The sequence below is a fragment of the Epinephelus fuscoguttatus genome, linkage group LG16, assembly GCF_011397635.1.
Source record: "Epinephelus fuscoguttatus linkage group LG16, E.fuscoguttatus.final_Chr_v1".
NCBI lineage: Eukaryota > Metazoa > Chordata > Actinopteri > Perciformes > Serranidae > Epinephelus > Epinephelus fuscoguttatus.
The window spans coordinates 18666833-18684938 of record NC_064767.1 but is presented as its reverse complement, the minus strand read 5'-3'; positions in this window follow the sequence as shown (position 1 = coordinate 18684938).

Sequence of the window (18106 nt, the reverse complement as noted above, 5' to 3'; positions counted from 1 at the left end):
ACACTATGTTCTGGATTGGAAATATCACGCATCGCATTATTCAACAAATTTCACATCTCAGAAGCTTCTTTATATCCCTGTATTACTGCAATTTTAATGCATGTCTGGGTGAGTTCAGAGGAAAGTCTGGGGCCTTTTTCTTACGTTTTTAATTTTACATTGAATCCAGCTGGGATCCATTGGGTGGCAGCACAGAGCAGGGCCTAAAATTGGAGTTGTTTCTACATAAAAAAGTACTGATGAATTAGTTTTCACATATCAAGTGAAAAGGAGAAAATTTAGATTTTGTGTAGCCTGTTGAAAAAAGAAGAAAGCATGCCTAATAACAGTTTTCTGTCATATGTGATACAAAATAAAATGCCATACTGTAGACTGTACATTGCAGTGAGGCAGATTTCGTGTGGAGCAACGTGCAGAACACACAGTCTTTCAGTGACATATCTATAATGGTTTTCACCTTCAACATTTCCTCACTTTTACATAGCACTCGAATAAAACCCCTGCAGAGGAAAACTCATAACCGCTCTGAGAGTATAGGCTGCTTCTATGAAATCCAAGATTTGTTGCTTTTTATTCTGAGAGAGGATAAGGCTGGCTTTATACATTGACACACACGCGCGCATGCACACACACATAGACACCACCTTCTGCTCCGGCAGTCAATAAGCAGACTGCGGCTTTGGCAGTGCTCTATCTTATTTACAGGACGTTTGTTGCACTTGACATTTATCGTGGCTCCGGGGCCGTGAACTTCATGCAAACGCCATCGAAGCATTCAATGCCAAGGGCCCGGGGCCTCCTGTGTCGGCGTCATCACAAGTCTTTTCACGCTAAGATAAATCACTTCCACTGGACCCCAAGCACAGGGAAGGAGAGGGATGGATGAAGGGTGGGGAGAGGGTGAGAGGATGGAGAGAGTTGGACAAGGGGAGCAGGGAGAAGGGCAGGCAGAGGGAGAGAGGAGGCTCAGGGAGAGGGGTGTTAACATCCAAGGAGTACCCGGAGGTTAACGCTAGCCCCATTTCTCCCTCGTTAATTGTTGGGTGCGTTCGCAGAAATATCACTAACCATTATGAAGGCAGCATATGGTTTGGGGTAAATGCTCTTTAGATCTCAGAGGGATGTAAATACTGTCACCGCATGACTGTCCTTGGTCTGCTCATGGCCACAGGAGATGAAAGCTCTAGTTCTAACCCATCTGATAAATGCAATATCTTGACCTGGAGGCCTGGGTGGAGGAGAGTATACTTTTATACTAGAAAAATGCTTGTAGCTGTTACAGTTCAACAGCCATCAAACATAGAAAATAAAGATTGTTAAAAGAGCATCTTGTGTAGAGTTCTCCAGGTTGCTGGCTGTAATGCTAACATGGTATCATCTCATGGCATAGTCACAACTACATGGGTGAGTAGGCTAACAGTGGATTATACATTTGTAAGGACAACATAAAATAGGTCCTTTAATGTGATTATTAGTAATGGAAAGTAACTTTGAACATTTACTCAAGTACTGAGCAAGTACAGTTTTAAGGTAGCTGTACTATACTTGAGTATCTCCATTTTATGCAACTTTATATTTATACTCCACTACAGTACACAGAAAAATATACACTTTAGGTCCAACACCGACTTTGACCCGAGGGAGTGGTGTTAGCGTCCCGTAAGATTTTAAAGCCAAACCCTGTTTTTTTTTCTAAATCTAACCGTGTGCTTTTGTTGCCTAAACCCAACTGTGTGTTTGTTGTCGAAGGAAAAAAACTCAATTGACGTTGTTATACTGATGTAGTGCTTTTATTTTGAAAGAGACTGTATGTAAATGTTAAATTTCTTGTGAAAAGGGAAGTGTATTTTGCATGTATGTCTTGACTTGACATGGCGTCCAAGAACCTCATCAACAAATGCACCCAGGGTACCTTGCACATCCTATCTGGATGTGAAAGATCCATGACTAAACGCCCATATGTGATTAGTTTGGAGTGAGAATGTGTCGAAGAAGTCCCTATAAGGTTGGGGGGAGGGATAGTAGATGTGTCAAGCAAGCACAGGACTTTCACCCAGAAGACCTGAAGTTATTGTTGACTTATTTAAATAACAACGTAGGCTGTAGGCTAGCATGTATAGCATACTACACTACTGACTGATGTGACGTCTGCCACATGACACACGTTATGTTATGTTAGTAACAAAAGTACTAATTTAAGGCCAAACCATGATTTTTTTTTTTTCTAAACCTAACCAAAATTTGTCATGGTGTAATTGCGACTGATCATAATGTTAAATGTCTCAAACTGTGATTGAGGGAGTAAATATAGACAGTGCAGGCAGTGCAGTTGCACTGGGGCCCTTGGGGTGGAGGGGCCCATAGAGAGAGCGGGCCCTTCCAAGTGATTCAGATTGCCACCTTGTATATATGCGTGCGTTCAAAGAGGAATGATAAAAAAGAATGATCCTAATTTAAGAATGATGCCATTTGTTATATACGTCCTCAAAAAGGCAAATCCACCTATGTCATGGTTTAAATAGTAGCTATCTCAAACAAAATTATATGATTTTTTTCACATAAGCTATAAAATCTAAAAATAAACTATAAAAACTATTCAATTAAGTGTTTTTTGTTTTTTTTTACTTTCTTTGATATTTTTTATCAGATATGCAGTGAAGATTGCTGGGTAATATGTATCTTAATGTTGTCCAATGTCAAGTCTCAATTTGTGTCAAGACAATAGGTGCAAGATGGCGTGCCAATTGTAATTTCCTCATGTCAGTTACAGTGACCATCAGGATGAATATATATTTCATTTTGGGGATGGTCATATAAGTTGTCTTGGAAGCCAGGGGATATTAACATGTCGTTTAAGTATGAGCGAGTTTATATGAGTTGTTAGCAATTTCGCGAAAGAGACATTTCCACTCTAAACTCTCAAGGAGGTTAAATAAGCAATTACTTCACAAAAAGATTAGAGAAAGTCTAAATGAAAAAAACAATTCGTATGGAAGAACTTAATTTATTTTTCTTCTATTAATTATTTTTCTTCTTTCCTGCTCCTTTATTCATCTCATGTCCCCTCAGATTCATCTTGTGACACCGTGGAAGGGCCCAACTCCTAGGCTGAGCACTACTAGACAAAAATATGTGAAAATATATGTGCTTCCAACTAAAAATGGGCAATAATGTTAACAATCAGTTTATATACTGCTGAAAAAGAGGTTAAACTTAAGTGTGAACTATAATTTTAATTAAAGGAAATCAAATCCGTCTTGATATGGAAATAGCAGTTTAACTAAATAACTTAGTGACTTTTTTTGGAGGTTGGAGGTTTCAGTTGCATCTTAAAGTCTGCTCAGTTTTTGTATTGTTGTCTTTAGAGATTTAGCTAATAAAGACAAGAAAAGCTCTGGCAGAAGCTAGTGAGTGGGCTGGATGATAGTAGTCAGATAGCCATTATTGTACTGTATATCTTCAGTCGATGAGAAACAATAACAGAATGGAAAATGGATAATATAAGACAGACTTTGCCACACTTTTATGTGAAAATAAAATTCTGCAGTCTCCTGAGAGAGCGGTTTGATTTTCCACAGACTTGAGAAGAAACCGCACTTTATAAACTATAGAAACTAGCTGAGCGAATGGCTGACATTCAGGAGCCAGTATATGGTCCTATTATAGGTAGAACAGTACAAGACGTAATAGTGGTACACATTAAAAAATGGCTTCAGTATAGAATGATGAATGCGCCTGTGGAGCCCACCAAATCCTCCCAGCGGCTCTCGGGGCCATATATCCTCACGCCGTCAGCCCCAAATTATAAATCAAACTTCTCGCAGGTCCGTGTGATTCATTACAATTTATCGACAATAATTTACAGAAGTGGTTTTCAGATGCTTTTAACTTTGCAGTGGCAGTAATTTACAAATGCTGTGGAAAAAAAAAGAAAGAAGAAAACAACAGTGCTGTATTTTTTCTCCTTGACTGGCAGTGCAGTCGCTGAGCAATATGGAGGGGTAAAAAATTAGATCGTTGATGAAGGCTCATTGATTCACATGCTTGATGTTCTTGGAAAGGCAAAAAGATGACACTGAAGAATTTGCTTCGGGCTGCCTTCTGAGCGTCTTGCTACAGAGGTACTCTGACTCAGATCCAATGCAAAAATGTGATAATGATTTCAGCAAAAACACACCCAAGGCAAACAACTAACAGACAGCACAAAGTACATATCAGACTACTTCTTCATACCACCAAAGCTCTTCTCATGCAATCAAAACACCAGCAGACACCGCACACAATGTAGAGACAACTTAATGACAGTATTATGAAGACATGATATTGTTATATATATACATACAGTACAGGCCAAAAGTTTGGACACATCTTCTCATTCAATGCGTTTTCTTTATTTTCATGACTATTTACATTGTAGATTCTCACTGAAGGCATCAAAACTATGAATGAACACATGTGGAGTTATGTACTTAACAAAAAAAGGTGAAATAACTGAAAACATGTTTTATATTCTAGTTTCTTCAAAATAGCCACCCTTTGCTCTGATTACTGCTTTGCACACTCTTGGCATTCTCTCCATGAGCTTCAAGAGGTAGTCACCTGAAATGGTTTCCACTTCACAGGTGTGCCTTATCAGGGTTAATTACTGGAATTTCTTGCTTTATCAATGGGGTTGGGACCATCAGTTGTGTTGTGCAGAAGTCAGGTTAATACACAGCCGACAGCCCTATTGGACAACTGTTAAAATTCATATTATGGCAAGAACCAATCAGCTAACTAAAGAAAAACGAGTGGCCATCATTACTTTAAGAAATGAAGGTCAGTCAGTCCGGAAAATTGCAAAAACTTTAAATGTGTCCCCAAGTGGAGTCGCAAAAACCATCAAGCGCTACAACGAAACTGGCACACATGAGGACCGACCCAGGAAAGGAAGACCAAGAGTCACCTCTGCTTCTGAGGATAAGTTCATCTGAGTCACCAGCCTCAGAAATTGCAAGTTAACAGCAGCTCAGATCAGAGACCAGATGAATGCCACACAGAGTTCTAGCAGCAGACCCATCTCTAGAACAACTGTTAAGAGGAGACTGCGCGAATCAGGCCTTCATGGTCAAATAGCTGCTAGGAAACCACTGCTAAGGAGAGGCAACAAGCAGAAGAGATTTGTTTGGGCCAAGAAACACAAGGAATGGACATTAGACCAGTGGAAATCTGTGCTTTGGTCTGATGAGTCCAAATTTGTGATCTTTGGTTCCAACCGCTGTGTCTTTGTGAGACGCAGAAAAGGTGAACGGATGGATTCCACATGCCTGGTTCCCACTGTGAAGCATGGAGGAGGAGGTGTGATGGTGTGGGGGTGTTTTGCTGGTGACACTGTTGGGGATTTATTCAAAATTGAAGGCACACTGAACCAGCATGGCTACCACAGCATCCTGCAGCGACATGCCATCCCATCCGGTTTGCGTTTAGTTGGACGATCATTTATTTTTCAACAGGACAATGACCCCAAACACACCTCCAGGCTGTGTAAGGGCTATTTGACCAAGAAGGAGAGTGATGGAGTGCTGCAGATGACCTGGCCTCCACAGTCACCGGACCTGAACCCAATCGAGATGGTTTGGGGTGAGCTGGACCGCAGAGTGAAGGCAAAGGGGCCAACAAGTGCTAAACACCTCTGGGAACTCCTTCAAGACTGTTGGAAAACCATTTCAGGTGACTACCTCTTGAAGCTCATGGAGAGAATGCCAAGAGTGTGCAAAGCAGTAATCAGAGCAAAGGGTGGCTATTTTGAAGAAACTAGAATATAAAACATGTTTTCAGTTATTTCACCTTTTTTTGTTAAGTACATAACTCCACATGTGTTCATTCATAGTTTTGATGCCTTCAGTGAGAATCTACAATGTAAATAGTCATGAAAATAAAGAAAACGCATTGAATGAGAAGGTGTGTCCAAACTTTTGGCCTGTACTGTATATATATATAGCTATATTACTGATTGCAGTGCCATGCAGAGATAGTGTCACTAATGTTTGTGTCAAATCTGTAACCTAAGGCTCGCTCTCAGGGAGGACTTTCCCACATCTGACATGATATTTGGATTTTACATCATAACCTGTGTAAGTGTTCATTACGCCCTGCTCCTCCAAAGGTACTGCAGATCTCCACAGAGGCTATTTCTGGGACCGTGTGACAGTGATGATGTTGACAGCAATCGCCTTCCCACATCACAGCCACCGCAAAGGTCAGACCAAATGAGAGGGATGTGTAAGCAAAGCCTGTCCTCCTGCCTCAGCCTGATCTGGCCTCAGGCACTCAGGCTGATGAGGCCTAAACATCAGCACAGGGTCATTATTTCAACTAGAGAAGCACTTAACTTCTTTACTCCCCGTCTCTGAGGACACTGCTGCAGCAAGGTGGACGACGGGGAGAAAGAGAGGGGGGAGGGCAAAGCGTCGGGGTTTGTCCCCAAAGTATACAGAGCAACTTTTTGTTTTTTTTTCTTCCTCCCTCGTCTCTTGGTGAATGTAATTCCTGCACGCCCTGTGTGAATTAATTAATTACAAAGCTGGCTGGGTATCAAAGGTAAATGATTTAATTATATTCCCTGCGTCTTTGTTAAGAAGCCAACTGTCAGGCAGTGGTAAGTGGGGCTGTGGCCCTCTGTGGCGCCTGAGGGGTATGTGTGAATGTGTGTGTGTGTGTGTGGGCGCATGTGTGTGTGTGTTTGTATGTTTGTGTTTCTGGGTGTGTGTCTTTATACATGAAAAAAGATTTTGAAAAAAGAGCGGGAGAGAGTGTATCCACGTGTACTTTATAGAAGAGACGTGTGGCGGTGTATTCAATGGTTTGAGACTGTCATCAAGAGAAAAACTAAAGAATCTGTCACTTCTTCAAACACTTGCAATGATATGTTTTTATAATGTCTGACAAGTGACCTCTGGTTGTCATACAGACAGTTCTTTGTCATAATGAAAAGGCAGAGGCAGCATGACACTGTCATAGCGTGAAACCTCTTGGGTGGAGTTTGGGTGTACCAAGGGACTGCCTATAACAGCACAGGTCGAACATCTTACCAACAGTCAACATTGGTTTCTTGTAACCAATACCACAGTCTTTTCTAACCATTACCGAGCTTTTTAGTTGCCTAAACTTAACCAGACCTTAAAGGAGCAATATGCAAAACTCAAAGTCTGAGGCGGGATTGCCTGCACATGGCTCAGACTCTGATGAGAGCAGTGCAGGCAAGCAAACATGGAGGTGGCTGAGCCGAAACGTCGGCAGCTAGCACTAACACTGCTAACAGCGCTAACAGTGCTAGAACAGCAACAATGCTGCCAAAGCTAACATTGTTAACCTGGTGGGGGAACCAGAGAGTGGGTGTTAGGCTTCAGCAAGGACACCGTGTAAGTGCAGTGATTAGCTAGCCAGTGGAACACACATAGGGACTTACATGCACATGCAATCGGCACGCCTACTACAACAAGCCACAGAGAAGCTCAAATTACAACACGCACAGAGGGAGCGTGACTTTATTTTCTGCTCAGGGTGTCATTACTCCTCTGCGGCAAATAGTTGTTTGCTCCTTAAAGGGATAGTGCACCCAAAAATGAAAATTCAGCCATTATCTACTCACCCTCATGCCGAGGGAGGCTCAGTTGAAGTTTTAGTGTCCTCACAACACTTGCGGAGATCCGGGGGGGGAGTGGGTAGCAGCACAACTGCACACCTAATGCGCAAGACTGTGAGACATGGGCACCACCTTCATGTGTGTTCACGTGCTTTCACTGGTCTCGCGCGCAAGTGCGCACACGTGAGCGCGGACCACAGAGAGGCAGTTAGAGCTGCAGGCTACAATGAGGCTAAAAACAGAGTTCAAATGATGTTTTTCCAAACAACTTTGTATGTCGGGGCTAGGCACAAGTTACCATGGTTACAATTCTCCAACTGGCATGCAGGCTCCCAAGAAGTGTCTAAAAAGATACCTACTACAGTTTATTCATATAAAAGTTTGTTAAACGATATTACACATATTGCGTATGCAGTACATAGTGTGCAATTTCAGACACGGCAATGACATGTTAAGTCGGGAGCCTTTGTCACACTGTACATAAGGTCATTTCAGGCTAGTTTAACATCATATTTAATAAAATACAGTAAATGTTAAAAGTAAAATATCAGTTTATAGAAGGCAGATAGGTCCCACAACGACATAAATGCCATTCAAATGTCACGCACGTTCAAACAAACAAATGCACCTACAGTACCGGCTCACAAAGCGTACAAATGACACCTCTGAGCAGACTCACACATGTACAAGTGTTTTGTTTGTTCAGCACTACAGGAGAAATAACTCAGCAGTTGAATTATCCTCTTCTGGATGAATCTATAAATCTGCTGTGGATGATAACATATTAATGACCTACTGTTTCAGACGCCTTGCTCATGGGAGATGAGAGCTTCACCTTGTCGACCACGGAGTCAACACTTGAGGAGGATTTTTAGTGACAAAGAGTCTGAAAAACACAGAGAGACAGAAGGAGAAGATTATGTTATGTCTTCAGACCAACAGTTTATAAAGAGGATAAAGCTTTCATAATGTGGGGATAAACAGTGACACACATCAGTAGATCTTGATTTTTATCTAGCGGAGATGCTCCTGTGATGTCACAGATCACTGTATCGAGAAAATGACTAACAACGGGAGACATGCTCTTAATGAAAAAACTGCGTTACAAAAAAAAATCCTCCTATTCACATGGCTGAATAATTGCTGAAGAAGCAGGGCCCTGCATTGGAGATAAATAGAGCTGTTACTGAGGTTTTGTCACCGCACAAAGAAGCTGTTTATAGCACAGAGGCCTCGGATAAACCATTTTCTGGCCAAACAAGGTAAATGAAGCATAATTGGAAGCCCATTACCAAATTGAAAAACGGGTGCCTTTTGTTTTAACTGTGTTAGAATCGAACTGGGGGCTCCTCTCCCACTCTGTAAACCTGCATCAAACTGCAGGGCTCAATAATTATAATGTTCAGGATCCTTCTGAGGGGCGAAGAAAATCAATAGACTAAGGACAAAGAACCTATAGCCATCACTTAATTCTCTTATCACTGTGATTTAGGGGAAGAGGAGGATGTTAAATAACTGTAAATCTTCAGCTATGACTTTGAGGGTGCTTTATGGCAGTTCTTACAGCGTCTCCCAGACAGAATGTCCATACCTTCCGCAGACCACACAATTTATAGCTTTATTACCCTTTGTCTTAAAGAGCAGGGAGACATAGCAGGGAGGAAGGAGATAACAGCCCAGCACAGGGGCGGTTGGGGAAAAAAAAAAAGTCGGATGCCATCATCGACAGAGACATATCTCTGTGACAGGTTTACGGCTCAGGAGCAGGGCTTCTATTCGGGGGTGGAAGACGAGAAAAGAGTGGGTGTCCTCCTCCACCCTGCAGCCCCTCCTTTACCTCCCACCTGTGCATCCCAAACATATCCCCAAACTGCAGCACGTGGAAACCCTGCCCCCTGTGGAGGAAGCAAAATTCAATTTCTGACTTATCCCCTGATGATCAGATTTACTCTGCTGTTTAGTCGCCTCCACACCACCGCTGCCACCCTGCCACCACGCCACCACGCCTTCCTAGAGGTCACAGGGAGGACTGACACAGGGGGAGGGGTGAGGAGAGGGAGGGCTGACAGAAGGAGGGAGGCGAAGCGCTTTTTCACCACAGAGTCATGAGTTCCTCCGGACCGGGCAGATGCTTCCTCATATTTTCTTGCTGCGCTGACAAGTGGCTTATTGTTTCCCTTGATAAGGGTACAGTGTTCCCGGTAATGGGAATTAGAGGGAGGCGTAAGTCACCGAGACACAGGGTGAGACTGAGTCAATAGATAATGGGAGATCTCTCATGGATGCAAAAGGCACGGTTATTATCAGCGCTGTTTAAAAGAGCAAGGCCTCTTATTTGTCTTCGAGCTACACTCATGGGTAGTGTGAAGGCTGGAAATCAAAGTTACACTTTGCTTGAACCCTGTGAAAGCAGTTTCACAGCGCTTCCAGACAAATGCCCCCCAACACCATGTTCCAAAGCGTGTCAACTCATGACGACTGAACGTTCAGTGACTTAATGAACAAAACCTTTATACTGTGTGAATGGAAAGAAAGCTGGATCTTGATTTATGTGTGGTTTCTCAGTGATTCTGCTTTTTTCTACTAATGTAAGATGACACACTCACAGAGGTTTAGTTTTTCGGTTAGCAGGGTGTCACAAAGCCTCTTCAAGGAACTTAATTAGAAATTTGGGTGAGGCCATGACTGGAAAGGGATTTGTTTTTGGAGGATTAAAAAAAAACAAAAAAACAAAAAAAGATGCACTGATGTCGTAAAATAGGGCATTTTTAAACTTTTTATAATGAAGTACGGTACTGAAATCTGGTGCATGTAACTAAAGATCGTCCTTTGTTCTGTTTACTTTAGGTTAATGCAGAGATCTAGAAGCAGATATGCAATGTGCAATGAAGTATCTGCTATAAACCTGCATTAATTTATTTTTTTTGGCTGCTTGGAGGCCAGGGAACAAGTTGTGACAGGCCAGTCGCCAGAATAAATCGTTGGTATTGTACGTTTCTGCAAACCACAGATGTCCCAGGGGAGAGGGGGTAGCAACTTTTTATGTCGGGGCTTCAGGACACTTGGATCACTACGGACGAGCAGTATGGAGATATTTTGTGGTTTCAATTATGTGTTTTTGGACGTTTGAATCTGGGGCACCATAAGCTTCCATTAGTTGTGCTGCTGTACTGAAGATTTAAACCAACAGTACATTTTTCATTGACAAAAAGTAAGTGTGATGGGGTGGTAGGTCAAACTACGGGACACACAAATCATAACTTTTTTCACAAAAAATAATGTTTTTAATTTGAATGAATATACTTTATGTTAACAGCAATATACATATAATCCTGAAAATAAAAAAATACATATTTATAAAATAAGATTTTTTTTGTTAATATGTTAGATGCAAATTCCACGTTGGCCAATTAGGACAGGGCCAAAATGACCATGTACTAATTGAAAATGATTAAAAATGGAATACTATTTTGTAAGAAAAGCATTTTCTCAGATATTATTTAATTAAGAATACTTCAATTAATAGCTTTAACCTTGGAAATACACACTGACACATGTTTTATGCCTTATGAATCCCATCAAATGTTGCGGACCCAAATGGCACCCGTTTCACATAGTTGAGCCCACATGTATCGCTGAGTTTCTCATCAAAAGTAGGAGGAGTAGGTGGATAGTGTCACATCTCAATGGCTGCCAGGCAGCAGACAGCAGCAGATGACTGTTCAAGACCAACAAATGTGGGTATTTTTTAATAGCATGTCCAGCCGTGTTTGTGGCAACCAAATGGGGTATTTTAAGCCAAAACATGTTTTCCTAACCCTAACCCAGTGGTTTTCCTGCCTAAACCTAACCACATGTTAATCATAGTGTTGTCGCAACATAAAATTGAAAATTGAAAAATAAAGTTCCAATATATCCGCTACATATGAAACATGTTAAACATATCCATGGTTTGCAGAAACGTACAATGCCAACATTTGTTCTGGTGACTGTGTTAGTGGTCGACACAACGCTGACGTATCATCAGTTTTATGTCCATACGGTGTGCAAACAGCTGCCTGTAATTCATCGGCTACAGAGCAACATCAACATTCATTTTCAATTGTGTTTCTGGTCACAAGATAAATCAGCTGTGGGGCAGCTGTGGCTCAGGAGGTAGAGCAGATCGTCCACTAATCTGATCAGCGGTTCAATCCAGCCTCCAGCCTGCATGTCGACGTATGTGTCGAAGTCGAAGTGTCGAAGACCAAGATACTGAGCCCCAAATTGCTCCTGATGGCTGTTCCATCGGTGTGTGAGTGAATGAAGGTGTGAGTACCCTCGACCACAAGTGTATGAATGTGCGTGTGAATGGGTGAATGTGCCGAGTGCAGGTCCATTTACTAACCTCTGAGGGAAATATCTGGCTCTCCAGCAGCCACAATGCTCACCGGCCTGTTGCTAAATTTCTCTGTCTGCAGTGTGAGTGGAACAGCTGACACCTCTCATATTCACATTCATCTATTAATAATAATACATATTGATGACCTTCTGTTTCAGATGCCTTGTTCATGGGAGATGAGAGCTTCACCTTGTCGACCACGGAGTCAACACTTCAGGAGGATGATGTTTCTAGTGACACAGTGTCTGAAAAACACACACAGGCAGAAGGAGGTTATGGTGTGTCTTCAGATCAGAGGATAAAGCTGACACCTCTCACATTCACATTTATCCTTTACTAATATAAACACACTGATTATAGCAATTTCAAACAAGTGAAAAGATAGTTATATAACAAAATAGGTGGTTATTATAAAGCACAGATGGCAAACCAAATGTGGTAAAGCTAATAAAAACATGTAAAAGTCATTGCTGAACCTTTACACTGAGCACTAAGCTGGATTACAAGGAAAGCAGACCTAAACACAGTAAACACAGTGTGACCCAGGTACTGCCCGTCTCCCCAAACAATGCCGACATCAAAGGGAGAGTCTGTATTCTCCTGCTTGATAAGTTATTGTCAACAGCTGCTCAGACAAGAAATGACTATTTGCCAGAACCTCACACTGAACAGCAGACAGGAAGTCAACAAAACAATGGTCCCCTCAAGTGATAAACATAAATGTTTGATGGCTCAGACTTCAAAACCAACAGCAAATCTATAATAACTTCCCTTTCTGGAGAAAAAACAAACCTGCTGAAACTTCTCGGACTGTTTCTTCAGCATTTGGGGAAACACCGAGGGAAAAATACACACTTACATAGCCTCAGAGAGTGATTTGTGGCTGTGTATTGAGAAGCTTGGATCCTGCACCATCCAACATGGTCAGTGAGCAGAGCAGCAGTAAGGGTGTCCTCCTTCTGACAGCTCCCCCTAGGGCCCTGGAATACATTAACCACTGTGGTCCACAGGGTGTTGGGAATAATTACTCACTCCTGCCATGTGACACCCTCGATAAATTAAACTCCCCCTTTAAGTTTTAAAGGCAAATGCATATTGTGGCCATCACTTAGAGGCTGGCCTGTCCGTGCTTGTGCATAATTTGTTGTAACAATGTGTCGCCGCAACTTGGTAACTCGACCCAGCAGCTGACTACAGATGAGTGAGCAATGTGCCGATGAAGTCGGAGCACGGAGACGAAGTGTGGAGAAAAATTGCATTAAAGTCTCCGTGTATGTGTCTTCATAATTAATAAATTCTAGCCCATCAAGTTGTGATCTAATTATGAAGTATCTGCCGTGAATCATTTCTGCACTTTGTTAGCTAAATTGGGGGAAAGAAGCCAGACACATTATTGAGATTTAAATGATTTTTTCTTTTGTGAAAAGCTCAGGAAAAGTTAGTGGCCTAACGCAAAATGATTGTTAAACCCCTGTAGCTAATGGCTTTAAAGGAAATGTAATTATGATTTAATAATTGACAAATTAAGCTCAGAGAGCTTACATTTTTTGGCAATGGCCGTGATCCATAAAATCAGTTTTTCTAACAGCTGCATGTCTAAAAGAGGTAATTACATTCTCTGTAAACACATATAAAACCTGAGCAAATACACCCAGCAGACGGCTGCGGATTAGGGGTGAGATGGAGATGTCATCCCGTCCTCCCGATGGCACATCTGGAAGATAACTCTGGAAAATGCAGCTGGTGATAGGTTCTTTCAATAAAAAGTCTCCAAATAAATTTCCACTGTGCAGAAGTTGCTACAGCAGTGACAACCCAAAGACAAACTCACAGAGCTGTGCCGAGGAACGTCAGCACCTCCGCTCAACAAAAACACGACGACCTCGAAAACTAATTACGTGTCACGCTGAGTTTATGCCGAGATTACTTGCTTCAGTATAATATCATCTTATTTATGGAACACTCTGGAAACAAGGAAATCACTTTTCAATTTTTTTTTCAGCGTGTGTGGATTGTTTTTGTTTTTGCAGCGCTGACATGAAACAATACAGAAACATTTGTGAACATCCATGCCAGTTTTCCGGAGCAGAAAGACATTTACCTCAAGCCTTCCTCCTCCTCCTCTTCTGTCCAATGAGGACCCTGACAATTCCCGTCTTATTAGACTCCTTGGAGCCAATGTTCTGTCATTACACGAAGAGCCCAGCGGCTTCAAGTTGAGTGAAACTTTATATTTCCCTTCTGTCTGTGCTCTTTTCAACATGCACTAATGATCTCGATGAGCAACACGTACACCATTGAGACAGAGTGCGGGCGAGAAAGGGAGACGCGGAGCAGATATAGAAACCAAATGCAATGTGTAAGATGTGTAACGTGATTAGTCGAGTCCCCAACCGAGGCCTTCACTCAAAGACGGCAACGGTAAAGATCACAAGACACATTAAGAGACACTCCGTCATGATGTGAAAGAACATCTGAGTTCTCAGCTGCCGCCATTCATTTTCATAATGACAGTGAGTGCGGTTGAAAGCAGTGGGATCTCTGAATGGCATTAAGCTTTCAACTTTGATTAGGTGACTTGCAGAAGATGAAGAGAAATCATTTAGAGGAGGATAAGTGTGTCAGGAGATAATGGCTCCACAGGTTGAGTATGGCGAAGGAACACTGGCTCTGACTGGTGCTGATGAAACACAGCAACAACCTGAGAAATCCAGGTGCGTGCATGTTTGCCTGTGTGTTTGCATGAAAACGGCATGCAAATATGTGTGAATCTGATGCACGAATGCAGCGCTTGTTTTATGTGTATGAGTGGTGTGTGCATGCATGTGCATATCTGCCTGCCAAAGATCTCACTTTCTTTGTGTTTCATGTCAGGCATCTCAGTCTCGGTGACAGCGTTTCACATTGAGGTGGCACGTCTTGGAAACTAAGAGGCTAAATATCTCCAGTAAATACTTTGTTGTAGCATATTTAGCCAAATTAATGTCAAAAATTAATTACAGATTGATCTCGCATGGGAAATTGTCAGCCTGTTAGCTCAAAAGAAGTCTCACACACGCACATTTCTGTTTAACCATCACCTTATGCTTAGCCCAAAAACCAGTGTGAGGGACTGCGTGCATCACCTGGAGATTCAAATTCTAGCTGTGAAAGTACTAAATCCTTCAAAATGTCTTTTAAAACTTTACGAATGTTCTCTGTGCCCTGACCAAAACAAAACATGATGACAGGTGCCAGTTTACGACATCCCTCTCTTTATCTCTGAGTCTCCTCAATTTCCCCCGACAGAGAGAGAAAAGACAGAGAGAGGAGGGGGGGGGAGATGGAGCGCAGGGGACCTGAAGTGTGTTTAGGAGGAAGATGGCTGTCAGTAGCTGTCAATCGTCGGCTTTTTGATGCCATCGTCTCGGCACAGGCCTGTCTGTCTCACAGTGTAACAGCTATCAAAGACTCACTCACAGCAGAGACAGGCGCTAGGGTGGAAACACGAGGAAATCCACACATTCTCTCATTTACACCTGGCATATAAACTTTGTGAAATCTGGGTCTGTGAATCATGATGGAGCCGATCGTTCTCACCTGGCCTTGAAGCAATAAACATCTTGAAGTGATGCGGCGGTCCCGTTAGTGCTTTGTGTATGATTATTGGCAAATGTTTGTGAAGGGAATTCGACTACGATTCTCTGGTATTACATTTTATTTGGTTCATTTAACTGCTTTTATTTACATGGTACCACATTCTAATAATGCATTCCTAATAAAATGGTTATTAATGGCTAAAAATTATTTTATTACTGCTTTATAGATCAGTAGAAAACTACAGAACAACATTTATGTTGCCAGGTTGCAAAATCCTTTTGGTTCATGCTTATTCTCTTCTTCTTTTTAGGTCTTTAGTTTACCTCTCTTAAAAAGGAACACATTATGTAAGAGATACGGGGTTCTTTACGATCACTTCATCATCAGCCATCACGTCTGCAGTTATAAATGTGGTGCAGTGGTTAGCATTGTCGCTTCACAGCAAGAGGGTTCCGGTTTGAACACAGGGTGGGAGAGCCCTTCTGTGTGGAGTTTGCATGTTCTGCCTGTGTCAGCATGGGTTTTTCTCCAGGTACTCCGGCTTCCTCCCACAGTCCAAAGACATGCAGGTTATCTGGTGACTCTAAATTTTCCATAGGTGTGAATGTGAGCGTGAATGGTTGTCTGTCTCTATGTGTCAGCCCTGTGATAGTACGATGACCTGTCCAGGGTGTATCCTGCGTCTCAACCAGTGTCAGCTGGAAAGGGCTCCAGCACAATCGGGACCCCTACCAGGATAAGCGGTGACGGAAAATGAACGAATGAATGAATGAATGTATAAGATTTAGGGGGATATATTGTCTGAAATGGAATATATTATAATAACTATGTTTCTTTAGTGTTTAAACACCCAAAAATAAGAACTGTGATTTTTGTAACTTCGAAATTAGCTATTTATATCAACATCGGGAGCAATTCCTCATCTATGGTGTCTGCCATATTGCATCGCTATGTTTCTACAGTAGCCAAGAATGGACAAACCAAACACTGGCTCTAGATAGGGCCATTTCCTTTTTCGCATGGGCCACCATAGCTAGCAGCCCCTTTGGGACAAGCTGAACAGCACTGGATAAACACGGATTTCTCACACGAAACAGCTCTACTCAGTTTTTTACGGGTTTATATCATTATATGTGTTTGTTTAAGAGAGGAGGAGACCTCTGCGGATAATTCGGCTGCCGCTAAAAACCTCCTGAACGTCTGGATCCTAAGTTATCAGGACAAAAGGTGAGCACACATTAGCAGTTGCTAGGCTAGCAACCTTTCTGCAACAAGCTGAACAATGCTGCAGAAACGCTCATTTGCAACATGAGCTGCTTAAGTCAGTGCTTTTATTGGTTTTCACCAACTAGTCTGATTGTTTTGGAGGAGAACTTCCTGAACAATGAACACTGAAGAATCCTAAAAAGAAGTTTCACCTGGTTGCAATCTACAGTCCTCCCCACTAGATGCCACTAAATCCTACACACTGCTCCTTTAAAATTAATAATTGTTGTATAGGTATACAGTAATAGTATTTTTTTCCAAAGAGAGGTCAAAATAAGTTGTTATCAGAACCTTGTGGACAGAGGTTATTGTGAAATTAGCGGGGTAAACACATAAAATATCCATGGCTTCAAACATGACTGTAGTACGAACAATGGTTCTACTGATCTGCTTTGTTTGCTTTCCTTAGGTCAATTTTAGCATCATCCTGTGGTACACATTTGACCGGTTAGCCTTGTGTCCAGCACTTCAACAGAGGAAACATTTCAATAGAAAGCAGCGTATTTCCAAAGGTCGATACCATGATCGATCGGGCAGTGATCTATTAAAAGGAGGCCCCACGTTGGTTGCCTTTATTTTCTTATGATTGCCCGCTACAGAACATTTTGAAGAGACTGTGTCACTGTATGCTGCCTTGGTGATAACATCAATCTGTCCTGCTGTCCTTGGTGGACCGTCTGCTTTTCATCTTGTTCGAGACAGATCGCTTACATGGCCTACAGTTCCCACACCACACCTCTTTATTGGTCCAAGACAACATCAGGAATGACTGTGTCCAGATGACCAACTGGACGCAGACGGCGGAGGAGGAGCTGTTGGCCTCCCATGTGGGTTTGCTTCACTCTGTCCATTTGGCAGGTGCACATGCGGACAGATCAACAAAGTATGGCAGGATCCCCACTCAAGCACACAGCTCAATCTCCGCCCTGTGCCTGTAGCATGTAACCGCCTTCGAGAAGTCCTGTCAGCGCTTACCATTTGGCCTTGAACCTGTGCTAAACTATTGAGTTCATCATGCATAAAACATTAAAGATGTACATCCGAAAGGCTGTGGCTGCCTCTTTATTGGCACTCACAGCTCCATAAACCATTTTCATCCCTTGCAGGATGAGACACACATGCTCTGCAGTCCTATTGATGGCGTTTAACACAGAATATAAACCATAAAACACAATAATAAACATAAGCGGAGCAAATAAATCTGATTCATAATAACCCCGAGGTGGGATTTATGTAAGCAAAGATAGAGTCTTTGT